The following is a 27,830-nucleotide window of genomic DNA, read 5'->3' as shown; positions in this document are numbered from 1 at the left end:
GTAATTAAATTTTGATACCTATTGTGTATACTTAGGTTGTCGGTAACATAAATCAAGTGCAAATGAAACATGTTTCCAGTAAAACATCAGGATATATGGCAAGCCACGATTGAAGTTTTGGCAAACTGTAACCAATATAGATGCCATATTTAAGCAAAAAAAGTCACTGTTTTATTCACCCTTCTGACATAAAACCATTAAATCTATTCAAGTTAGACATTCAGACCGTGAAATACGTCCATATTTTCTAATACAAACTGACATTCAGACACAAATTCTATCTAACAAATTTTCCAAAACTTGTTACTTCCGATGGTGCAGTTTTCCAGTAAAAGAAGCACCGTATCCTTGCCAGAAGAAGAAATAAAACAAGTGAATGAAGTATTGCCATGCAATACAAAGTCCCCTACTGGAAGGCACCTAATTTTCTCTACTGCAGTATAACATCATGAACTGATATCTGTCAATGATGTATAAACAATATTGTACTATTATAAACAATATGTTATAACAACACACCTGGATTAAAATGCGCATATATAAAAACCCACAGTTGTTTTCATGAAAAAAAAAAAAAAAAAAAAAAAAAATCTATATAAAGTCCACAAGAAACTTTTTACCAGGTAGAGATAGGTCAAAATACACCTAAAACAAGAGCACCGCCTTGCGGGTGCTGACGCTCATCTGATTTTTTTTGTGTAATAGAAATATTGTCCTACCCATGATTTTCTAAGTCTAAAAAGGGTCATCATTCTTGCAAAAAGCAGGATAGAGTTATGTTTCTTGATGTACAGTGTCCACTTATGATGGTGAAAAACTGTTGCAAGTTTTAAAGCAATAGCTTTGATAGTTTATGAGAAAAGTTGACTTAAACATTATACTCAACCAAGAAAATGATTTTCTAAGTCCAAAAGGGGCACTAATTATTGCAAAAAGCAGGATGGAGTTATGTTGCTTGCTGTACAGGGTCAGCTTATGATGGTGAACAAGTGTTGCAAGTTTCAAAGCAATAGCTTTGATAGTTTAAGAGAAAAAGTTGACCTAAACATAAAACTTAACCAAGAAATCTGATATTTTCTAAGTACAAAAGGGGCCATAAATCTTGCAAAAAGCGAGATGGAGTTATGTTTCTTGCTATACAGGGTCAGCTTATGATGGTGAACAAGTATTCCAAGTTTTAAAGCAATAGCTTTGATAGTTTAGGAGAAAAACTGACCTAAACATAAAACTTAACCAGGCAACGCCGACGCAGACGCCGACGCCGACGCCGACAACCGCTCAAGTGATGACAATAACTCATCATTTTTTTTCAAAAAATCAGATGAGCTAAAAATGGATGTAACATGCATGTTGTACCACAGAAAAGTGGTCTCGATTTTTCTCTACGGCCAATAATAAAAAGTTACAATAAAATCTATTTATAGTAACAACAAAGGGATGTAATTCTAAAAACAAGGGTGCCTCATGGTGTTGAACATTTGGTCCAAGTTACATCAAATTAGACCCTGGGCTTGGGTTTTGCGCATAACATGTTGTCTCATTCAGGGGAATATTTGTGCCAACTGATATCTAAATCCTGTTTTGCATGACAAAGTTTTAGACTGGACAGGAAAAATATCCTACTGACCTTTGATCTCAAAGTGTGACCTTGACCTTTAAGCTAGGGTACTGGGTGTTGCGCATGACATGTCATCTCATCATGGGGAACAATTATGCCAAGTGATATTGTAATCCCTTGATGGATGACAGAGTTATGGATCGGAAAGGAAAAAAAAATTATTGACCTTTGACGTCCAATTGTGACCTTGACCTTTGAGCTAAGGGTCCGGGATTTGCGCATGACACGTCGTCTCATCATGGGGAACATTTGTGCCAAGTAATATTAAAATTCCTTACCGAATGTCAGAGTTATGGACCGGACACGAAACAGACCCTGTTCATGCTATGTTAACATTTGACTGCTATGTGTGACCTTGACCTTTGAGCTAGGGGTCTGAAAGTTGTGCATGACACATCGTCTTATTATGAGGAAAATTTGTACCAAGTAATATTAAAATCCCTTCATGGACGGCAGAGTTATGGACCGGACAGGAAAAAATCCCTGTTGACCTTTGACCTCAAATTGTGAACTTGACCTTTAAGCTAGGTGTCTAGGTTTTGCGCATGACACGTCGTCTCATCATGGGGAACATTTGTGCCAAGTAATATTAAAATCCCTTCATGGATGGGAGAGTTATGGACCGGACAGGAAAAAAGCCCTGTTGACCTTTGACCTCCAACTGTGACCTTGACCTTTAAGCTAGGGGTCCGGGTTTTGCGCACGACACGTCGTCTCATCATGGGGAACATTTGTGCCAAGTAATATTAAAATCCCTTCATGGATGGGAGAGTTATGGACCGGACAGGAAAAAAGCCCTTTTGACCTTTGACCTCCAATTGTGACCTTGACCTTTGAGCTAGGGGTCCGGGTTTTGCGCATGACACGTCGTCTCATCATGGGGAACATTTGTGCCAAGTAATATTAAAATCCCTTCATGGATGACAGAGTTATGGACCGGACACGAAATTGCGGACGGACGGACGGACAGACGGACGGACGGACGGACGGACGGAATGACGGAAAAGCGCATTCCTATAGTCCCCGAAACTGGTTTTCAACCAGTAGGGGACTAAAAAAACTATGAAGATATATCTAAAGTCCTCAAACTGACAGAGATGTTTCCTTTTAACATCTGTTTCTGCAATGAATCCGGAGCGCTCGAGATTTCGTGCGCTGATCTGTTACATCTTCGAGTACCCCACCTACACAGGTAAGACCGAAGAAAGACCAGTAAAACTTTCGGATTTATAATAAATGACATTACAATTTTTATCACTAGTAAGAATCGCAATGTTCTCGGTGCACACTGAGGAGCACAACATTAGTGATTTCTGTGGCGGTCAGCTGTTTTCTCAATGATAATAAAGTCTGGCTAAGAATAAAAAATATTCGCAGAAAAAAGAAATATTAAGTGTGCGTCCATCACTCGTTTTTTCAGGTTCGTTAAAAAGAACAAAAAAGAAACAGAAACAGTATCTGTTTGTGTATTCCTTTTCAACCCTTCTAGATAGATAAAATGTTTTTTTCTCATTTTCTACAGATAAATGGAAACTGGCAGTGCCTTTTATTTATTTCCGGCACACGACATCAAATCAGCTTTCAGCGCCTCTACTCTGCAGCTAACAACAAGACTATTAAATAATACAGGCGAAAGAGGACAGATAACCTTATTTTGATGGTGTTATACGACTCTTTGACAATGCAGCAAGTTGTCTAGCTCCTTAGAGAGCCTATTTGACATACTCGTGATAGAAACTGGTTTAGAATATCAGACAGCCGGTATATAGAATAAATCAGATTTTCTCTAAGAGTTATCATCCTTATTGATATATTTCCACCTGAACAATTGGGTCTGCTGTCAAAACCTATCTAACGTTTAGTATAGTGATTTTTCATATCAGTTTTATGGGTATATTTTGAATAAGTAGAATTGCAAATCCTTTCTCGATGACAGTCAGAGGAATCTTGGTCAGAAACTGCTCAGAGCTGAGCAGTAACACCTCAGCATGAATACAGTTATAATTACTCTACAGACCCTTTGATCTAATATCCCATGACCAGCTAGCTGGTGGTCAGCAATCCAAGTGATAGAGTGGGGCTGATAAGAATGACCTGCACACTCCAGAAGCTAAACAATGGTAAAGCAGACCTATGGGCATAATTTATACATCAGTATAGCAACAAATGAGACACACATTTTATCTCATGTTTCTTTACTTTTGAAGATTTCTTTTCTATGTACAAGTATTGCTGGAAAAATAATAAATTATTACTTAAAATCTATATTATCATTTTAAGTATTGTTTTAATTTAATTCCAAATTTTCAATGTTAACCTCATTATAGAAAAAAATCTTTGCTAACAATCAGAGACCCTAAATATTTTTATTACATAATAGACTCTCTGCAAGAATATAATATTGATTTTAAATACATCTGAATAGGCGTAATAATAGAAAGTGTGTTATAAGTCGTATTATAACATCACAAGGAAACTCTTATGTCAGCATATAAAAAAAGGAATGAATTAGGTGTTTTTGAGTCTCCTGGTCGAAATTAAATTTAATAACCTGACCTCAACATTTTTACGCTTCTACTACGCTTCTACAATCGAAAAAAAAGAGGATTTTGATGTATTTTAGAACACAGAAATAGATATAAGTAAAAATAATATTTAAAAAAATTAAATTTATTCAGTCAGTCAGAAACACATATATTTCTTTATCAGTAGTTTTATATTCAACTGCAGAATCAATGGTCTATATAAAAACATATTTGTATAAATTTTGATCAAGAAGAAACATAGAAATTTAATGTTAGAATACAATTTACCCAGATGTTCAGTGCTATATCAGCCTTCAGTGTTGGGCCATAATTCACTGTGGTCAGTTAGCTTGTCAGTGATAATGAGATAACATGCTGGGCAGCAAACCACAGATATTTTCTGGATCTGGCCAAGATTCCTTAGACTGATGAAGTCTGTTTTGTATTATTATTGTACTTCCTAGAAGCTTTTGTTGACGTCGCTGAATTTGAGCCTCACAGTTAGTGGCAAATGACTTCAAAAATCTCTTTTGATTTTTTAATCAATATAACTGTCATTTGATATTTTAGTCTTTTGACAATGTAATGTACAATTTTTCCATGTGTTACTTATACAGAGACGCTTTAATACAACTGGAAGATAAGACGTAGAAGTCTATAAGACGACACACGATCTATAATTGAGACAGCAAAGTTGTTTTATTTTTATTTATTTTTCTTAGACCTTATTTTGTAACAAACGTGAAAAATGTTTAAAAGTGACAGGAACTTAATACTTTAGCCCGCTAAAAGCCTTTAATATTCTGTACTAACATGTACATTAAAATACTATTTTTTTAAACAAATATCACACATACAGGTATGAAGTTCAAAGTCTTGTAGTCAGAAGGACCAATGTTAAGTCTCTGTGTCTGAAATCCTTCAGACAATAAAGACGTACAACAAAGTCTGTCGTATCACTTCCTTATTCTCAGCACAAGTCTAACTATTTTGCTAGGTATACAAATGTATCCTTTTTGTATCACGCAGACAAAATTATTGTTATTATTAGAGATAATCTCTTCTCATTTAATTTCTCCACCTTCTCGTTTCCACCGTTCACACCTCATCGTTATTTTGATTCCTATGATTACCCATAAACATTGTTTCGAAGTATGTTTTCAGATTGTACAGATAGATCACGTCTTTTGTGAAAACTTTATGATAAAACTTATCAAATAAACAGGAAACTTGCTTTTAGATAATAATATTTCATAATACAGAAGTTGATCATAATAAAAACTTTCTGAAGAGTAGCATATGTATTTTTATTCTCAAAGTTTGTGCATGGTTTTTATCTACAGACAATATTAGGGTTGAGAATGACGAGCACACGCACACAAGACTTGTTTTCAAAGACCTGTCTGATTCTTGCATTCAAGTTCGAATTTCTACTATTTTCTTTTGGGTGAAAGCAATTAAATTTGCCTGATATGGAAAATAATCTTTGTTGAAATAATGGATACTTACTGCAGTTCAAAAGGGTCGGAAAATATGAATAATACTGAAACCTTTCCATTCCAAAACAACTGGACAAAAGTGTGGGTGCCCATGAGTTTGCATTTAGAACCGAATTGACCGACTAGAGAGCATAGATTAACTGACGCGGCAGATTTTAGTTTATGTTCAGATCACGTATTTAAATGATTGACCCATTCAAAGTCATAGTAAAACCTCAATCTACATTCCTGGACACTAGCTAAAAGTGGAACTTTTCAGAAAATTTGCGGATGCAACTGAATATTTTGTCGGATTCCAGTTTACAAAGCAGAGAAGTTGTGGAGACCTTTATGTCCACAATTACTTCATTTATTTCGACATTTCTAGAATATCAAGTGGAAATTGATATCAAAGAAAATATTGTAATAACTGCTTTCAAGACAAGTTAGCCTTTGTCTTTCATCTTGTCTAACAACACCGTTAAACATATAGAGATATATACCGTATTTTTAAAATAAACAGTAACGTGCGTATTACGATACACTTGCTTGTCAGATAACTTTCTTTCGTCTGTATGAGAATTTCTTCCGTCTGCATGAGAATATCTTGATAACATCAAGATATTTTAAACGTTCATACCATATATTATTTAAGCAGTTCTAAATAGTTTTTTCTGACGAAAATGATTACCTACACTTGTCACAATTCATCTGAAGTAATGTTTCAAATATAAAATTCATTCTAACCATGTCAAACTTGGTTTTTCACCCGAACATTTCCTATAATAGGCCTATTTGCTTTCTAATATTCCAAAAGTAAGAGCGAAAAAGAGAATATTTTTTGTAGTCATATAATAGTTTTATGTACTTTTCTGTGAAAATGAGCACAATAACCAATAAAACATCCAGAAGGCACTGAAGTTGTTAAGAATAAATGTTTTTCGATTATCTTTTATATTCAAGATGATAACTGAAGACAAGGCGTATACAACACTGGCAAGTAATAATTCCTGTGAGGGGAATTCTACATCATAAATGTTTTATTTATATGTTTGGAACACTTCAGACGACGTACACTATTACAACATTGACAATGAGGTGTCTTTTCGCTAACAATTCGAAAACAAAATATAGCTACATTTTTATTCAACCACAAGTGGCTTTGCCTACATTGTGTTCTAAATAATTTAAGGTGTAACTTTGTTTTTAGATTTTTTTAAAACAAGGCAATATAGTGTTTATAGTGGTTTCAATTGCTTCTAACATGCTTTTTAAAAAACAAACCTAACAAATATTGAGGTGACGTGTTTTCACGGAAATATCTCACTGGACATATTGATACTGTTTTAAGTGTCATATTTTAACAAATTTTGTTCATTTTGTAACATTCTTTAATATTTATGAGTATGCAAATACGTTTATAAACATGAAGCATACTGTGAATCAAAGGCCAGTGTTCCAGCTCTATTTTGGAAGATCTACCATTGTCATTAACACTGATACCGTCTATAATGATTGTGAGTTTCCTAAAATGAACGATTGCCATTGAAAGAGTAAAATTATAATGGTAACATTGTTTATTCTCACTCAGATGGTCCCGCTAAATAATTTGGTACTTGTGACAATTTGTCCACGGGGATACATGGAAACATTACTAGTACTTTTATCACGTAACTGACAGATATAATTTTCTGAAGCAAGCATAAAACTCGCTTTCACAACATTGGCTGGGCAAAACTAAAAAAACTCACACACACTCAAAACATAATATATATTCATAGAGGTATTACTATTTAATATACACTCCTCGTTATATTCTTGTCGTATAGAAATGTTGCAACAGTGTGGCTTATCGTTCAAAACGGAATGAATTCATACGTACCTTTAAGCAAGAATTCCAACATCAAATCCAACAAATTTGATTTTAAATGGTGCATGGTCGTATACGAACCCACTGCAAATAATTTAATACCATGGAATATGGCACATTAAGATCGGAATTTTGGCAAAACTTAGATATAGATGCCACATTTAAACGAAAAACTCCATTGTTTTATTCCTCTTGATAACACTAACTATTAAATCCATTAACTTAGCATTACAGTAAGGAATCGTACATCTATTTTCTTTATTACAAACTGATGTATTCCGACAAAAATATCCCATCTCGTGATTTGGCCAAAGATGCTACAGCCTGTGCAGTTCTGAGTATAAGTTTCATGAAGAAGAAATAAAAGCGATGAAGATATATCTAAAGCTGTATTTCACGGTCCTCAATCTATCCAAACTGACAGGGAAGCTCCCACTTAACATCTGTTTTTGCTATTAATCTAGTGCACGGAAGATTTCGTGCGCTGATCTGTTACATCCTCGAGTATCACACGTCCACAGGTAAGTCTAATAAAACTTTTGAACCTATCATAGACTTTTTAAAGAATAATTCCCTCAAGAAGCAAGGTACATAAATTTTCCTCGAGATAACGTGAAATTAGATACACCTCAACGGAAGATGATTTCTGCAAAGTTCAGCTGTTTTCTCAATAATAATGAATAAACTCTATTTGGAAAAAAATATAAAATGTTCTAAGAAAAATAAATGTTGATTGTCAATATTGTTTTCTTTCCGTCTTTCGGGGGCGGTCAAATAAAAGATAACCAACAAAACGGATATAATGCAGACATTTTAGTGCCTTACAATTACATTATACAGGAATTTTGCCGGGACCAGACGACAAGTTCCAGCCAAAATGGTGTACGAATTATGTTTGACAGTATTTCTAAGAGATATGACATTTCATTCTTTCAACCGATTCAGCCCATTTGAATAATTGCGGCACAATTGCATTGAAGTAACAAAGGACATCAGGTAGACAACTGAAATAGACTAAAGGAGCTACTGTATGTCTTTCTGAAAATACTCATCAGTGTCTGTCTGTGCAGGGAATAATTTTGATCCGACTTGAAATGGTCGTGAAAAGATTTACTTAAATAAAAACAACAACATAAAAAAAAAAAAAACAACAACAAAGCAACAGATTTAAGGCTAAAACAGCTAGTGTTTACCTTTTTCGAAGACATTGTAGGTTCTGCGAAAATGCCAGGTAGATTCCAAAAGTGCGTTTGCTATGTAGTAAAATCACATCAAAGTTGTACCAAAGACGGTTTTGATACTGATATATAAAGAGCAGACTTAACAACATTGGAAACTGGCAATACAAATACCTTTGGGACAATGTTGTAGACATTTGTAACGTTTTGTACACAGTCAGCAAATAAAAGGTGTAAAAGAACAAGCAAAGAAGATGAGAAAAGATGAAAAAGATACGAAATATAAGAACATACATGTATGATTGTATTTCAAATGATGAGGAACGGATACGCACTTGAAAACTGAATCAATATTGAAGAAAATGTACCACTTTCTAACAGCAGACTTAAATCCAAATATACATGGTACTGGAGTTCTCCAGGGAAGTCAACCAAAATGCAGCTGTAAGCTGTTGTGCTAATAATGAACCGAAGTTGTAACACGAAGTGATGTAACTTGTCATCAAGAGAAAATTCAGTAAGAAAAGTATAAGAAGATTAGAATAAGAATGTGTGCGGTGCTTGTGTGTCTGTTCAGAACCTTCATTAGTTATGTTACCCAGAGAAGATTTACTTGTTTTAGATCTCAAGAGAATAGTTTACTGGTTCAAATTCAAATATTACTTCAAAATAGAGAGAACCTCCATTACCATCATCAACAATAACGTCAACAAGAAAAATACCCCTAACACCATAACTTCTAAATTTGCAAAGCATCGTGATATGACAGGATAAATGTTGTAACGATATTTGGTAAATGCAACCAGTGCGATTATTAAACTGTGGTGAGTTTTCCGCTGTCTGATAGCATTGTTTAAAAAAAGATGACTAACAATGGCTGTTTAAATCCTCTACATGTTCGTAACAAATTGCTGTTTCTTAGCAAACACCTGTTATCTTATTGTCGCTTGTTCGATCTTACTCTACATTATTCCAGCGATTGCTGACTTCGCTGAATTTTAGCCTCACAGCATGTGGCAAAACGACTTCAAAGGATTTGCCTTGTGTTTTATAATCAATATCTTGAATTAAGTATTAAGTGTCATTAAGTCTTTTAATCCCTTTGACAAGTAATTTACCAATATTGCTATTTATGGAACATGTATGTGTAAAAATGAACAATGGAGACCGCTATGGACTACAGCTTTAGAATTGGAATATTGGTTTCTTCATAAATGTGTTACTTTTTATTTTTTTATCTATCTGCATTTCATAAAATACATATGAAAAAATGATGGTAATACTTTTTGAATTTGTGTCCTTTGCAAAGCCCGCAAATCAATATTTACTATCATATCTAGAATTTTCGCATAATATGCTAAATATGTAAATGCCAGATAGAAGGTAAGTCTCTGCGGACTTTGAACCAGTCGAAGACACAGCTTAGCTTCTGTTTTATTTTCTCCGCCTTATACCTACCATTCACGCCTCTTCATTATTCTGATTCTGATAATTACCTCATAAATATTATTTAATATTTTATATATCTTTTTTTCCTGATTATATAGATAGATCATGATGTCTGTAAAAATGTTATGATAATTTATAATGCCACTAATAAAACAAACCAGTAAGTTGAACATAAATAATAATATTTCATAAGACAGATGTTATTTAACCTTTTTATTTTTAGAGAATATTTCATTTTTAAGGATATAGAATAAAGGACACTCGTAATATAAACACAAGCCAGACAATTAATTTAGTTGACAAATAAGAAATTCCTTCTATGTCCTGCTGGATGAAAACAATTCATTGTCAATGCCAGGTCTGAAAAATTTATATAGATTCGTAATAAATTATAGTAAGATTGTTCTTCAATGCTGTATGAATTAATAAAAACGTAATAAAGTGTAACAAGAGGGCCATAGTGACCCAAGTCGCTCACTGACCATGACTATTTGACCTTAAATATATGTATGAAACACTGAATCATAAATGGTAATGGAAGTGTGTTTTCTATAAGAAACACTCTAGCGACTCATAGAAGCAGCTAAGTACCCTTTGAACAAACTTGGGAATCAGGTGAGCAAAACAAACCCAACCAGTATTTCAGTTTGTTATATTATTGGCTAAATGCTTTGTTTATATTCAAATGTAAAGAATTTAGACAGAATTAGATTTGTATCTGCATACAAAAAGTACTTTTCTGAAATATCGGGTAAGTTAAAAGAATGCTGCTGTGTATCATGAAAGTTTGAAGTGGCTATTCAGTGCAACATGCTTTCTGCAATCTATAACTAGTGTCATCAGAGAAACGTTATGTCTTAATCTATGGGTACTTTATCATATCTCTGCTATTTATTACAGCATTGTTGGCCAATATTACCTTTGATGTTAAAAGTTCTATGCCTGTAAAGTAGTGCTCTTGAAATGTCTGATTCGAAGAGATGTCTGAGATTCAGCTTTCTTTTGAAAATATCAAAGTGGGTACTCGAAGGATGATCTATGCATTAACAGACTCTGTTTAATAAATAACGTTTACGAACAAATTGATTACAACTCAGAATTACAAGCATGTGTTAAGTACGTTCTGCATTGCTGGGAAACACCCCTACCACTTGGTGACGGTACAGTAACAGCATTTTCTAGGCAGTGATATTGCAGTGATATTATTCAGTCTGAAATAAAGTAAACTACAATTATCTTTGTTTACCGATATTCAGTTTATATTTATAATGTTGATGCAACGTTCATTTCATCTGCAATTAGGCAGACAGTGTTCTTTTTCAAGATTCTAATAATATATACATGTCGACAAATACTTGCTTTTCATATAATTTGCTTCCCATCTGCGTGAGTATTTCGTGATTTGAAAAGTAAGCGTCCATTCCATCAGTTATTCAGACAGCTCAGAATTTACTTTTTCACTTTCTTTGTACCAAAAGCCACATTCAAAGACCACAGCCGTCTATACAGAATTCCACATGGAAACTTGGGAGCACATATACACATTAGCCCTGACGAATGCAATAGTAATAACATAGCAGTAACAAACAGACACAAGCATACTAGAAGGACCATGGCATGCAACCACTTTGGAACGGCCAGTGGCAAAAAATGAACAGACAAAAAAACCCAGAATAACTGAGAAGTTTAAACTAGTTTACCAAAATTAATGCCACCAGTCCTCACTCTTTAAACTTGATGTCTGCATAAATGTTTAGAGACAACATTCTGGAAACTGAAAAAATGTTAAATCAATACTAACATATACGACTTCAAATAATCATAAAAGATGGGTAAATAAGTTTATACAAGCCCGCCTGCTTAGCTCAGTAGGTAGAGCGTTGGTCTACGGATCGCAGGGTCGTGAGTTCGGTCCTGAGCGGGGCGTATGTTCTCCGTGACTATTTGATAAGCGACATTGTGTCTGAAATCATTAGTCCTCCACCTCTGATTCATGTGGGGAAGTTGGCAGTTACTTGCGGAGAACAGGTTTGTACCGGTACAGAATCCAGGAACACTGGTTAGATTAACTGCCCGCCGTTACATGACTGAAATACTGTTGAAAAACGGCGTTAAACCCAAAACAAACAAACGAAATAAGTATATACATCCACTGCAAATGAAACATGTTTCCAATTAAACATCCTGAGAAATCAAGACTGGAATTTGGCACTATTTTAACAAATATAAATGCCGTATTAAACAAAAATCCATTGAGTTTACCTTTCTTCCGAGCGGAAGAAACATAATATATGCTCGAATACAAATTGGTTTATTATAACACAAATTCTACTGCGCATTTTTTTTCGAAGACATTACACCAAATGCAGTCTTAAGTACTAGATTCATGGTATACCGGTACTTTCAAGAAGAGGAAATAAAAAACGATGACGATAATCTAAGTTCTCAGGGATGTTTTCATCTAGCATCTGTTTTTGCAGTTAATCCGAAGCATAAGGGATGTTGCTGCTGATCTGTTATATTTTCGAGTGACACACACATCCACAAGTAATGCTAGCAAAACATACATTATAATAACTGTCTTAAGGATTCCATCATGAGTATATACGTGTGCATGAGAGTACATTGAATGCAATGCTTCTGAACATATTTTGAAGATGATTTCTATAAATCTCAAATTTTCTCTCAAAGATAAATACTTATATATAAAAACATTTTGTTGGTGTTTTTTATTTTCTGCCGATTCTAGAAAGCATACCAATAAGACGCTAATGACACTGTGCCTGTATGTATGTTCAGCCTGAACTCACGTAGAAAAGTTAAATATTTATCAATTCTGAGCAGATACAAAGCCAATCGAAAGTTAAAGTTTCCAGTGCCCTGTAGTTTTTTGTCAACAAACGACATGTAATCAGCTTCATTCAGACTATTACAGTCCACTGCTTTTGAGCAAAATGCGATTGTTGCGTTGTATATAATACAAAAAGCCATCAGCTGAATTATTGAATAATGCGGACAGACATACTTAATTTAGAAGATATTGTATGCATGTCTGACACTACACAATGGTGTCTGCCTGCTTAGAGAATTACTTTGAACCCTTTTTTGATATTATCCTTATCCGTGTCCTTTAAAAATATCTTATTTGAGAAACCGGACAGTGGTTGAAATGAAGTAGAAGAAATTGCGTGATCTAGTAAGAAGTAAGACAGATTGTCCAGTCAAAATTCACCCATGCGTAGTTAGTTACAGGTGCTTTTCACAAGTGAAGTGGGAAAAGCGATTATTTCCATGGGTGTGTGTTTAATGACACCTACTGCTATTATTGAGGCCCTAACACATTTCATATCACCAAGACAATTTATCAATAATTTATATCATTAAAAGAAACTTCGTAAACTATTTTCATAATTTGATGCAGATACAATTCCATTTAACATAGTTGTAGTAATTTTATGGTAGTTATTGAAGAGTTCATAATTTTATATTACATGAAGAACGTATGTTTCAAAGTATCTTCAATGTTTCTCCTCAGAATTTGCGTCATCGTGGATTTGTAAGCTTGCATCAAATATGTCCGTCCGTCCGTCCGTCCAGTTAATCTTGATCTTACGACAGAAACAAAAGTACTAAATATGTCTCCACACTTGTATGCAAGCAGAAGGCAATAAGAACATAACAATTCATTTTATTTTGTCGATAAAACAAAGGACACAGCAGAAACGACCTACAATAATAAGAAAAATAATTTAGATATTTCCATGAAACAGGGTAGTTTGATAGGGGGCGAAAAGGATATTATTTCGTTACATTTCGGTTAGCTCTGGAATAACTGTGAGTCTGTGATGCTACCCTGTCTCCTCTCTACCCCTCCACCACAAAACTGATCGTATTATATTTTCGCGTAGGAGACATAATTATAATCAGCTTCTACCAGAAAATATCCAATGTGCACCCTTTGTGGCTTCACTGCATCGAAATAAAGAAATCCTCGTCTAGAATATTAATAAATAGGAGAGGCACACGTTTAGAAATATCATATTTTTCTTTGACATTACACATGGGCGTCTGTCTGCACATTGAATTAATTTGAGCCTATTAGACAAATCGTGACAAATGTTCTTAATCCGTGTACTTCTCAAATACCAGACAGCAGGGGCAAAAATAGTCTGTAGAAGAAATTGTGCTCTTCAAAGAAGCAAGACATATTCTTAGATTGCGTGCACTACACAGTTCTACAAAAAAGCAGGGTGAGCAATTGATACAGGCGATAGGGTTCAGTTAAAAGAATGGTCTTGTAATTTGCAAAATGTTATACCAAGTAAACAGACCAAGCAAAACAAACTGTGAAATGTTTTAAAATGATAAAAAATAAACAAAATTCAGGTAAATTATTCCTGAATTATGATGTGCAAATTCATTCCATTACACTTTGTGCTCGTGATATGGGTGAGCAGAAAATACAAAAATCTTTACATGCAGATGGAAGCAAGTTATGGGACACAGAACTGTTTTATAGGGGGGACTAATGCACACCTTTGAGGCGAAAAATAATTCGTATCAAAAATCCATAACAAGTGAATACTCTGAAAGCATCTAGTGGTATAAACCTATTGACATGTCTAGTGGTACAAACTTACTAACATAAGAAATTAAGAATTTTGCAAAAATATTTTGCAGAAGGTAGAAAACCGTTTCAATGCTTTTGAAATAATGCAGAAAATTTACACTCTTCTTGCATCTTTACCAGTATCTAATTTTTCACCCGCTGTATCATTTTTTCAGTGCCATTATATATTCTATGCCAAACTTAATGGAAATGAACATGGTGAAAAATTTCACCAAAACTGGGGGCGTGTAGCTTTAATAAGGACGTTACAAAAAAAAAGCAATCTGAAAATTCTTGTCATAATATTATATCACTGTAACACTAGAAGTAAAAAAGGCTGACTTGACAGAACTGTCGCGAATAAGGTCATTTATATATTTGTTTCCTATCGATTTCCTTGTATTATACTGGAAATGTCATAGTAGATGAAGTAATAATAGATGTGAAGTTCTCCACAACGCCTGCTGTTTTGTAAATGGAAGTCTTACAAATTCCTCGGTTCAATTCACGTATTTTCTCAAGCCTAACATTATTAGCTGGCGTCTATTTATGGAGGTTTGTCATTTTATTCTAATAATGACTGCGTCAACACGGTATTTCGTGAAAACATAAAACATTTTTGAAAGATCAAAGTTCATCCCTTCAGTTTTTCAGATATATCTTAATAGCCTATTTCTTGACGACTCTCAATGCTGCATTGAAATGCAATTTCTTAAAATATCAACACTGGCATGGCCAGTATTTCGTGTCTCCGCGTATGCTGTCCGCGTCCGCTTTCCTCGTCTCAGACACCGGTAATTGTTCTTGCGTCCGATGTTCTCTGTCCGCGTTGGCGATCCATGGCTGCGTGTAATCGCACAGTGAACATTTTTTCTAGGACGCGGATGCATAATCGGACAGGATTTTAAGGTAGGCTCTCAGTCTGTGAGATGACGGGAAAATTGTTGAAATGATCAGGGACCACCCCTTTGTATATTCTAACAGAGGAATCGGCGGAAACATTTGGCAAAACACAGAGAAAGCTTTTACTATTTACGGAACAACAGGTAAGTATTATACGCCGGTTTTCATGGAATTACGCGCTGGTTTATCATTGAAGGTTCCATGTGCACCACCATCTTAGGATGTATCTAAAATGTTTTTTGGTGCTTATAACTTGTGTTAATGTTGAGTTGTGCTCAATCCGTGGCTAGAGGGCGCGGACGGTAGCATCCACTACCGTCCATGAACAAGCTCAATCAAACCGAGCATGCAACATTTTCATTTTCGTCGTGTTGAGCGGTCTATGAGGTTTCCACTTTTTCTATTTCATCAAAATTGGTTTCATAAGCGATATATTTAATGCAGTTTAAAAATTTGAATAGGACATTATTAATATTTTGTTGTCTAATATATTATTTACATGCAATTTTAGATAAAATATATACTTGCCCGTCATTGAAAGTGATTAAAATCTTCTATCTTTGACACTTTGAATACTGAAAAACATTCAGTCACGAAAGACGCGGAGGCAGGAAAAAGGGTATCCATTTTGAAAACCGACCAAGGAACAGACACAGAGAATGAACGTAGACTCAACGTAGACAGTGAAAGTAGACAGTGGACGAAGACAGTGGCCGTAGACAGTGGACGAGCACACATGGAATATAGGTTTTATTCATCTGAACGTACTTACGGCTATAAGATTATTACTTGGTATCAGATCGGAAAATACATGTTCTATAATAAAGAAGATCGTTTGAAAGGTTAACAGCAAAAACATTCAAAAAAACATTCAAAAGGCACTGAAGTGATCAAAAATAAAAGTTTTCCGTTTTAATGTCTTTTATATTCAAGATGATAACTGAAGACAACGCGCGTACAACACAGACATGTAATAGTTCCTGTGAGGGAAATTCTACACCATAAATGTTTTATCTATAAGTTTGGAACACTTCAGACAACTTAAAAATTACATAATTGACAATGACGTGCCTTAACAAATTCGAAAACAAAATATGGCTACATTTTTATTCAACCTGAAATAACTTTTTTTTGTACTTATTCAGATCCCAAAGGAATCCAACACAAGAACCATTAGACACATAGGATTGAAAGTCTTTATTCCAATTAACCCTTTTCCTTTCCCAAATTTAATGTATACGTGACTGTGAGGCTGTTTTAAGAAAATCAGCCATAAAATACTATCACTGGTGCTAATGTTGAATAAGATCTTGTACATATAGCCTGCAAAGATGAAAAAAAAAACAACAAAAAAACCCCAACAAACAAGGAAGAATATCCAACAGACGTAGACAGCCGTGGTTTTTGCGTACGATTGGTAGTTGACATTTTTTAAAAAAATTATGTTGTTACCAATATAACTTCGAAAGATTACGTAAACGACAGAAAAAAGCACATACAAATATCCTTTTCCAAAATGAAAAATGGATATTGAACATACTTCAAAAATACGGCTCCTATAAAAGTAAGTTATACAATAATATTTTACTATGAAAATTACCAACATATAAAGTAACTGTATTTGAAACCTTATTTTAAAGCAGCATGCCTCCAGATCGTTCGACAACAAAAAAAAAAAAAAAATTTTTTTTTTAGATATCTTGAAATAAATGCTATAATTTCTTAAGAAGGCTTTAAAACTTAATTACTGACAAACTTTATGTTACGGAAACACTTGAGAATTTGCAGTTTTTACTACATTTTACGATGAAATTGAAAATCGTTTGTCACGCTTCTACTCCAGGTAAACTGTCTAGATTATAAATATCTATATTTTGAAATCATTATTCACTACTTCAGCTATAGCGCTATTGGTTACGACGACGGGAAAATGTCTATTGCCGCGGCAGTCCGGGGTTCGATTCCCGACGTGGTCATCTTTTTTTTTTCTTGATTTGGAACTTTTAAAATATGTTAGAAACAAAAATTCATATTCTAATGTTCACAATATGATCAAACTTCAATTTGAAAGAAAGATTATTTTTAGCCAAATCTGGAGGCATGCTGCTTTTAATATTATGACATATAACCAACAAATGGAATTTTCCGAAACATGCGGAAAGACTTTTTCGCACGTATACAATTTAAAGGAAAACTCTATTGTTAGTTATTCACTTGAAATTTCGAGATACTCAAAATGTTGAGTTGGTAACTCGAAATTTCGAATTTTGTAACTCTTATTTTACTCGAAACTGCGAGATACCTAATTTCGAGTTATCTAAGTCAAAATGTTGAGTTAATAGCTTAAAATACAACTAATTATCTTGCCTTCTTATCCGCAAAATTCAAACGTCAGTCTGTCTGTCTGTCTCTCTGTCTGTCTGTCAAAACACCTGGGCTTTGAAGTCATTTTAGTGACTCTTGGTAAATATGTAAAATCCGTCTTTAGTACCCAGCATTATGTGCTTGAACATATACTACCAAAACCACTCTAGAGCTGCTCCAGATTTCAAACTGTATCCCTGATATATACCTAAATCTGCATGTATAGTAGAGCTCAAACAAGGTCGAAAACCGTTCACATATGGTAAAAATAGAGCGGGTATAGTGATGATGAAGTGTATATTGCGGACCACATTAATACGATTACAGGTTAACCCCATAGAACAATTGTAGTATCATTTCCTCGAAAAAACAGAAATGTAAATCAACTGGACTATTGAATAATACGAGAAAAATACACCAGAAAAGCTGTTACTTGTCATTGACAATGCACTCTTATCGAAATACTTTGATTGAAATACTTTGAATGAACCTATATGAAATAATAGCTACATTTTTTTCAGCCTCGGTGTACTTTTCAGATAAACCCGGATAAGAAAACCACATAGCAGACCAGAGGATGTTTTTCTTTTCCAAAGGAAAGATGTTATTTGAAAAGATGCAAGGCACATTCCCAAAGTGCAGTAAAACCATATTCAAATCATAAAAAAATGTTAATATGGATGTATGAAAAGGGAGACTGAACAGATACAACAAATGCATTTGGGACAATGGTCTAGAAACGCCGCGTACCCAATCAACAGACATTGACCATATCAAACAATCTAAGAAAAAAATGAAAAAGATACAAAATAAAACAAAATGCATGTAAAAGTTGAAATCTAAACGATGAGGAACCTATCTACACTTAGAAACTGAATCAATACGGAAGCTCCAGGAAAAGGTATCAATTTCCAACTTAATCAGACAGCCGACTGTTTAGTTAATGTTTTGCAATTCTCTTTAAAAACAAATACAAATGTTCATAGAGTACTCCAGGGAATCTAGCTCTTATTTTGCTGAAAATGCAACTATCTGCTAATGTTGTAATGTAACAAAACATTTTAACACGAAAGGAGCGAAATTTGTCATGAAACGTGATAGAAAAATAGAATGTGAACAGTGTTCAATTAAGTTTCTCAGAGGAGATCAAGATAATATTTGAGATCTGGGAGAACAGTATTCCTGAGGAAAGTTTGTAATAATTAATTAAAATGTTTTGTTCTTTAAATACTCGCAAAAGATGGTACTATCAATTCTATTTGCATTAAAGTGTAGAGCTAAGATCCCTGCCTCCAGACTCTTTGCGAACATTTAATCAGTACTTACAGAAACCCACAAGTTATCGTTGAATGAAGGGTATATGTAATTCAGAACAGCCTCGAATAACTATTTATGTCTCCCACATGCTGTCCGTCTGACACCACTGGATGGATTTACACCAAACTTCACATGAGTTATTAGGCCAAGCGTAGTTATGCATATCATCGGCATTTTCATGTTCGATGATTTCCGATGGAGTTGTGGTCCTTGATTCATCACATTTTATTATGTTTTAGCCCTTCCTCTTATATTATTTGGCAGATTTCCACTAAACCTTATAAGAGAAATTAGTGCCAAGCATAGCTATACATATCACCAGTATACTCCGGTTCAGTTATTTTCAGCAGTCTTGGCCCTTGATTTGTCGTATTTAACCTTGTCCGGGCAACTAGGAATTACACCAAACTTGATAAAAGTAATCGCTGCCAAGCCTTGTGCATACCACGGGCATGTTCCGGTTTGGTGTTTTTCAGCAAAGTTATGGCCCTTAGCTTATGGCACTTTGCAATTTTTCCATGGTAAGTAGAGGGAGACATACGTTTTTCGTGAAATGCACAGACAGAAACTTGCACTTTCAAATTTATACTGTTTCCAGCTGGGTGAAAACAAATAATTTGCGAAAAAAGCTTTTGGAGTTTCAAGACATATTCAATAATTTCAACGATATGGTCAAAATATATTTCCCCGTGTAAAATTCGGGCGAATTAATATTTAAAAAAAAATTGTTTCCAAAATTTTACAAAATTTATGTAAGGAAATGTTGCTGTTTTGCTAAATACGATATTTTAAACGTTATACAGCAATCTAATACCAAATAAAGTCGATATCGTTTTTAGATACCAATATTGTTTGTTTGACAAAATTAAATAAAGTTTTTTTTCTATTTCAAAGTTTAAATGACTGTTAGACTTTTTAACGCAGGTAGTCTTTACATAGAGAATAGAAAAGCATAGAATGTTTGTATATACCTTCAAACTGAATTCCAGTATTAAATCCAATACATAGGAATTTAGATTTTGCAATAAACTGGTAAATAGTTGGTATATAAATCCACTGCAAATGAAATATGTTTCAAACAAAACATTACGAGATATTGCAAATTAAGAGTGTGAAATTTTGGCAAAACAGTAACCAATACAGATGCAATACATTCTGTTTTAATTCTCCTTCTGAAACAAAACCACTAAATCCATTTAGTTGCACTTTAAATTTGGACACAAACGTGCATATTCTTTAATGCAAACAAATATATTTAGACACAAATGCCATCGCACAAATTTTTCCAAAGATGTTAGAACTTGGGCATTTTAGAGTACTTTTTAACGCAGGAATAAAAAAGCGATGAAGATATGTCTGAAACAATATGTTATCAACCGTCCCAGACCGACAGAGACGTTCCCATATGTATTCTTGCACTTCAATCTAGAGCACTCGAGATTTTGTGCACTGATCTATTACACCCTGGAGTAACACACGTCCGCAGGTAAGGCCAGTACAACTTTTGGATTTATGATACATGGCACTATAATCACTTTTTGTTCTTTTTTCCCAGAAAATTGCCCCGGCGCATGTCAGTATATGAATTTAGAGCATCTCAACTGAAAATGATTTCTCCGAATTTGAGCTGTATTCTCAATGATAATAAATTGCAGCTATTTCATTTACTAATAATACTCGTAGCAGGCGCAAAAATCTTATTGCACGTCAAACATTTTGTTCAGGGGCGGTTTAAGAAAAACAATATTGGATTAGGAGGAACAAATATTTGCATTGGATGTATGTTTATAAAGTTTGAATTCTCCTAGACAAGATGAATATATTTTTCTCGCTTGTATACAGATGCGATGCCAATGAAATGTTAAATGTTTCAGTGCCTTATATTTTCCCGCAGACGACATTTAATCAGATTCTTACAGACGATTATAACTGAAGCACTGAAGCCATTTTAACAGAAGACGCCAAACCAAACGTGAATATCTTATTATAAGGAGAGGCAACATGTTTTGTTAAAAGATGATAGTCTCTTTCCTAAAATGCCTGAAATATGCAGTAAACTTGCTCATTGCACTTTAAAAATTATATACAGACATATTTCATTTAAGGCGATAGAGAAGTGCAGAGCATTCAAGACATGTTTAGTCGACAAAAAAACTAAAGATGAAGTAAAGAAACCAAAATTCTATTTATGTGTTTTCTGGTCCTTTGGGATCATAAAGTCTATTCAATATTTAGGGATAATAGAATTCCACTTAAGCTGGTGCTAGGTGGGCGTGAGGGGTGTTGCGCTTTTCATTATCTCTCACTAACAGACTCAATTAATCCGAGTCTGCTTTTATTTTTACTTGGTTGTATTTTTTACGCTTTCAAAGGGTCTTCTTTTACATTTTATCAGAAAAATGCTGAATGAAACAAATGCGCGTATAATGTCTATTCTGAATCATGAGAAACTGATAGGTAGTCGGAAATTGTATAAAGACTGAAAAGAAAATGTACCATTGTCAGACTTATACAGGCAGCAGACTTTTACGTAAATGTTTTACAACTCTCTTTCAGAATCAATGTGAATATGCCTGAAATACTCCTGGGAATTAAGCTCATGTTTCGCTGACAATGTAGCTATCAACATATCAGCCACCAGTGGAGTAACATCCATAACTTTTTGCCCTATATATTTCTTTGCCAACCCTCACCACAAACCCTTTCGGCGGGGGATACCAATTTATCTGATTTGCTTGTTATATTTAAATCTTAATTAGTGTAGTTTACATGACTGTGAGACGTTTTAATGCTCTTGCTATAATATAAAAATGCTGCGGCCAAAATGGAGAATAGAAATGCGTAGACAGTTTGTACATACCTTCTAACTGAATTCCAGTATTAAATCCAATACATAGGAATTTAAATTTTGCAATAATCTGGTAAATAGTTTGTACATAAATCCACTGCAAATGAAATATGTTTCAAACAAAACATTACGAGATATTTCAAATCAAGAATGAAATTTTGGCGAAACAGTTACCGATATGTGTTTTATTCCTCCTCATGAAACAGAACCATTAAATCCATTAAGTTACGCTTTAGATTTAGACACAGACGTGTATATTCTTGAATGCAAACCAATATATTTAGATCAAGACACAAACGCCATCTCACAAATTTTCCCTAAGACGTTACAATTTGTGCATTTTAAGTATGTCTGAAACAATATGATATTAACCGTTCTAGATCGACAGAGACGTTCCCTTATGTGTTCTTGCACTTCAATCCATCTAACACTCGAGAATTTGTGCACTGATCTATTACACCCTCGAGTAGCAAACGTCCACAGGTAAGGCCAGTACAACTTTTGGATTTATGATACATGGCATTATAATCTCTTTTGTTTTTCCCCAGAAAATTTCCCCCGGCGCATGTCAGTATATGAATTTAGAGCATCTCAACTGAAAATGATTTCTCTGAATTTGAGCTGTATTCTCAATGATAATAAATTGCAGCTATTTTATTTAGCAGGCGCAAAAATCTTATTGCACGTCAAACATTCTGTTCAGGGGCAGTTTAAGAAGCACTGAAGCCAAAATCAAATACTTAAACTATAAAAAAAAAACTACAATCGAAATGGAAGAGAAAACCTTTATTCATGTGAGAGTGGCTGTATTTCAACCTATATGATGTACCAAACCAAACGTGAATATCTTTTTTTATAAGGAGAGACAATATGTGTTGTTAAAAGAAGATAGTCGCTTTCTTAAAATGCCTGAACTTGCTCATTGCCCTTTAAAAACTATATGCAGACATATTTCATTTAGGGCGATAGAGAAGTGCAGAGTATTCGAGACATGTTCAGTCGACAAAAACTAAAAAGATGGAAGTAAAGAAACCAAAATTATATTTATGTATTTTCCTTTCCTTTGGAATCATGGAGTCCATTCAATATTTAAGGATGATAGAATTCCACTTAAGCTGGTGCTAGGTGGGCGTGAGGGGAGTTGCGCTTTTCATTACCTCTCATGAACAGACTCAATCAATCCGAGTCTGTTTTTATTTTTACTTGGTTGTTTTTTACGCATCCAAAGGGTCTTCTTTTACATTTTATCAGAAAAATGATTAATGAAACAAAATGCGCGTATAATGTCTATTCTGCATTATGAGAAACTGATCCGCACTTGGAAACTGTATAAATGCTGAAAAGAAAATGTACCATTGTCAGAATCATACAAGTTTAGTAAATGTTTTGCATCAATTTAAATATGACTGAAATACTCCTGGGAATTAAACTCGTATTTCGCTGACAATGTAGTATCAACATATCAGCCACTAATGGGACTACAATTTTATCAAGAAAATGGTGTGTTTGTAAGCTTTAGAGAAAATCTACTTAAAGAAAAAAGTGCAGAAATAAGGAAAACAATTATCATTCACTTCGGTGCTTCAAGTTATGTTCTGCATTGTAGCATGCTTACAGACAGAAACTGATGCACGTGAAGACCTTGTAAATTATTTTTATAAATTCAAGAGGAATATTCTCTTTCTTTTCTCGTAATATGACAACCCTTCTTTAACTGGTGTTAAGTACTCCGTCAAGGTAGTAATAATTAGTAGAACTGTGGATCAGATTGATAATTACTGATGCAGAATGGACGAAATTAGGTAAACGGCAACCAGTGACATTTCATATCACGAAAATATTGAAAATGTGCAGCATTTACTCTGGTTCTTGATGCATTATTGAACATTTTTATTTTGTGATGTGTATTGTTGCTACAATATTTTAGAGTGTTGTACACTGTAATCCTCGTGTACATACAGTGTATGATATTTTGTGTTTCTTCTTCCTGTGGTTGCTGACATTGCTGAAATAGGTGGCAGCTGACTATTTGTTTTAAATCAATTGTCTCGAATTCATTTTCATTTAGCCTTTTAATCTTCTTACAAGCAAATTACTACTGCTGTTATATGTGACATTTAAGCTTTAGAAAGTGAAAATACAGAGTATAATTCGTTAATGAGGTGTCGCAGAGACTGCTTTAGACTATTTGTTTTAATAAGATTGGAAGATTGTTAATGAAAAATGTAGTGATGTATAAGATGCAAAGCGGCCTGCTATTGGGAAAATAACGGTTTTCTATTACTTTTTCTAATTTATTTTCGAAGCTATACTGTACACACAGGTAAAAAAAGTTGAAATGAGTGCTCAAAGCCGCCTCTTAAATGGTTGTACTTAACTGGCACATTATCATACACAACTGATTTAAAAACAATAACTTAATAAGGCATATTACAAGGTACAAAGTTCAGATAGATCAAAGTTATGTATCTTTGAACATACTAATTCTCGCGACAGTCCCGTTAATGCCCTAAAATTCAATGTTCCTCTGTGGGCGTGCCAATGTATTCTTTTTGTAGCACGCCGACATTGTCATTTTGGATACATTTGATCTTGTTACCTTCTCGTTTGCATAGTTCAAATGTTATCGTTAACATTGGTTCAGTTTACGTAATTTTGATTGATCAATCACAGATCTGCATTTTCTAATTTTAATATTTCCTTTTTGATGCAAAATAATTTGTCAATGCGATTATAAGAGATCAAAAATGCAATTTGCTAAATCAAAAGAAGCAATGTAGCAAACTATATTATCATTGATTTTTGGAGCTAAAAATCAAAAGCTTGGTCTGAATGCCCTTAAATCTTCAATAACAACAACAACAAGAAACAACACCCAAAGACAAAACAAAGGATGTATGAGATGACAAAATTCCAGCTTGTTAAAATTATTGGTTTGATACTTTATTGATAAATAGGCAGGGTGTCTATGATAAAATCAAAGATAAGGACTATAATTTCAGTACTTTTCGCTAATTTTCAGACAAGTAAACAGAATGCATGCGGGCGCTAATGGTGCACACTATCCAAATTTGAAGTGATCATTCAGTGCAATACGTTTTCCATAATATCACCAGTTGTTACTGAAATTATAATGCTTTGTGCAATGGGTACTTTATCATATCATTGCGATTTATTATAGCATCATTAGCCAATATTACCTTTGATGTTAAAGTTTCTATGTCTGTAAAGTAGTGCTCTTTAAATATTTGATTCACAGAGCTTTCTGGGATCTATCAAACCTTTAAGTGGGCACTCGAAGGATGATTTATGCATTAACAGACTAGGCATTTAACAAATAACTTTTATGATCAAATTGATTATACAATGCAACTGAGAATTACAAACATATGTTATAGAATATGTTTTTATTGAAAAAAGCCCACAACACTTAAGGAGTTATAACAAGCAATGTGCGTTAGGCGGTAGTATTATTCACCATTGAATAAAGGCTGTTTTTGTTAAATGGTATCTATTTTATTCAATTGATATTTATATGATAGTGTTAAGAAATTAAAATTATTGAGTACTAGTTAAGTTTTTAGGTTACTTTTGTCCGTGGCATTAATATAAGAGAGGGCAATCATCACGACCATCACGCAGATATTCATCATATTTTCAAGAAAACTGATTTCAAACTGAATTTAAACATTGCGTTTCAGCAAGCGTTTTGTCATTATCATCAGTTATGATGTTACATGGGGCAACTTTCTTTCCTTACTCTTATACCACTGGCCGCCCCTTTGTTAACCTCACCAAAACACATTTAACCTTTATATTTTCACCTTTTAAAGTATTTTGGCAACAGGAAAAGATTCAAAAGATTCTGCAGCCAGCAGCGAGGAGTTTGTTTTGCACGAAACGACAAACAGAAAATACGGAAATGACAGTTCTATGCATTATTTTCATCATTCTTATCTATGCCTGAAATACATAAACTCTGTAGAACTGACCCATGCATTATCACGCTAAAATGACAACATACGTAAATGGACACGCGATAATAAGGTTAGACTTGAGAAAATTAGCGAATTGGAGCAAAGAATTTGTCAGACTTCCATTTACAAAACAGCAAGTGTTGAGGAGAACTTAATGTCCTTTATTACTTCGTCTGCCGCGAGATTTTGAGAATATTAGGAGAAAACCAATCGTAAAGAAATACTTAAATGACCTCTTTTGTGTATTTTTCTAGTCTCAGATCACTTTAATATAAATCATCTACAGTTTTTATTCAGATTTATCTTAACATAGGGAACACTTAACAGCAAAACTCATTCTGCTCGAATATCGCTTAATAAAGCAAAGAAACAAACATGAAAAGTAAAATTTCATTCCATCAGTGATGTACACTGATCCAAACTGCATTTGAAGTCTAAATCAAATGTTCAGATTTGTCAAATGATAAGCCCATTTTCGCCTAAAATTCTAAAATTTAGAGACAAAAAGAAGAGTTATTTTCTATGAAGTTACTTGTTAGTAGAATTTACTGATCATAAAACACATTTTTTTTTAAGAAAAGGTATGCAAGTGGTTCAGACTAAGCCTGTTCTTCCAAATGTTTAACATAACTAAGGACAACGCGAATACAACACACACATGTAATAATTCCTCTTAGGGAATTTCTACATCATAAATGTTTGAACACTTCAGAAATTACACCATTGAGAGATAGCATGTTTCATAGCATCAAAACATATAGGAAAACGGTCGATATTTTCTTTATTTTCTGAAAAACCTACAACAAGGAAAATTTTGAAACACATCCAAAACAAAAATCAAATGACAGTTATATTTTGAATTTAGGTGGAGTACAGTTGTAAACGACCAACTTTATGTTAACGATTGTTTTATTTCAAACCATATTCTTGTTTCTTGTTTCTTGTACACAGGTTAGTGTATAATTATGAGAAGGTAACAAGTCTTGCCACAAGAAAGTTACGACAAAATGTAGGCCAGTTATAACGAACCGAAAAGCAGAAAATTTTGGATAAATTTATACCTACCTTTGAACTAGAATTCCAACATTAAATCCAAAGGATAGCAATATATAGTTTGAAATACATTGAACGTAAATCCTCTGCAAGTGAAACATGTTTCTAATAAAACAATAAAACATCATGAGATATAATATATGAGAACTGACATTTTGGCGAGACTTTAAGCGATAAAGATACACGTTGAACTAGATGCTATTGTTTCGCTCCTTCTTCCGACACAGTTCAAGTCAGACTAACGTAAATAAACATCTACAGTCTCTTATACAAACAAATATATTCCTACATTAATTCCATCTCGCAAATATTTCAAAAAGAAGTTACAACTTTTGCAAGTTAAGAGTAAACATTTAGCTGAGATGAAAATATAAAAGACGATTCATCTACAACTACAATGTATTTAACGGTCCTCAATCTTTCCAAACTGACAAGGATGCTGTCATATAACATCTGTGTTTGCCGTTAATCCGGATCACTAGAGATTTCGTGCGCCTTTCGAGTAACACACGTTTACAGGTAAGGCCAGTTAAATTTTCGGGTTGATTTCTAGTGGATTTTTTCAACCAATATTTCCCGTACGCAAGAGAAACCACGTAGTTAGTTTCTGCTTTTTGAAAAATGTTGTTCGCAGAAAAAAA

At 34.0% G+C, this 27,830-nt stretch overlaps 1 protein-coding gene across 2 annotated transcripts in view; it reads right to left on the bottom strand.

Moving 5' to 3' along the window:
* Positions 1–27,607, bottom strand: part of LOC123544879 (kinesin-like protein KIF26B) — a 245,457-nt gene extending 217,850 nt beyond the window's left edge. The window contains exon 1 of one of the 2 annotated variants that reach the window (XM_045330972.2): positions 27,202–27,607. The gene's annotated coding sequence lies outside the window, so the exon portion shown is untranslated. Of the gene's footprint in view, positions 1–7,503; positions 7,924–27,201 lie in introns of those variants that run through there. The other variant, XM_053540938.1, reaches the window with a different exon arrangement.
* Between the last annotated feature and the right edge of the window lie 223 nt (positions 27,608–27,830).

The sequence above is a fragment of the Mercenaria mercenaria genome, chromosome 1, assembly GCF_021730395.1.
Source record: "Mercenaria mercenaria strain notata chromosome 1, MADL_Memer_1, whole genome shotgun sequence".
Lineage (NCBI taxonomy): Eukaryota > Metazoa > Mollusca > Bivalvia > Venerida > Veneridae > Mercenaria > Mercenaria mercenaria.
This window is presented reverse-complemented; position numbering and strand designations above follow the sequence as displayed.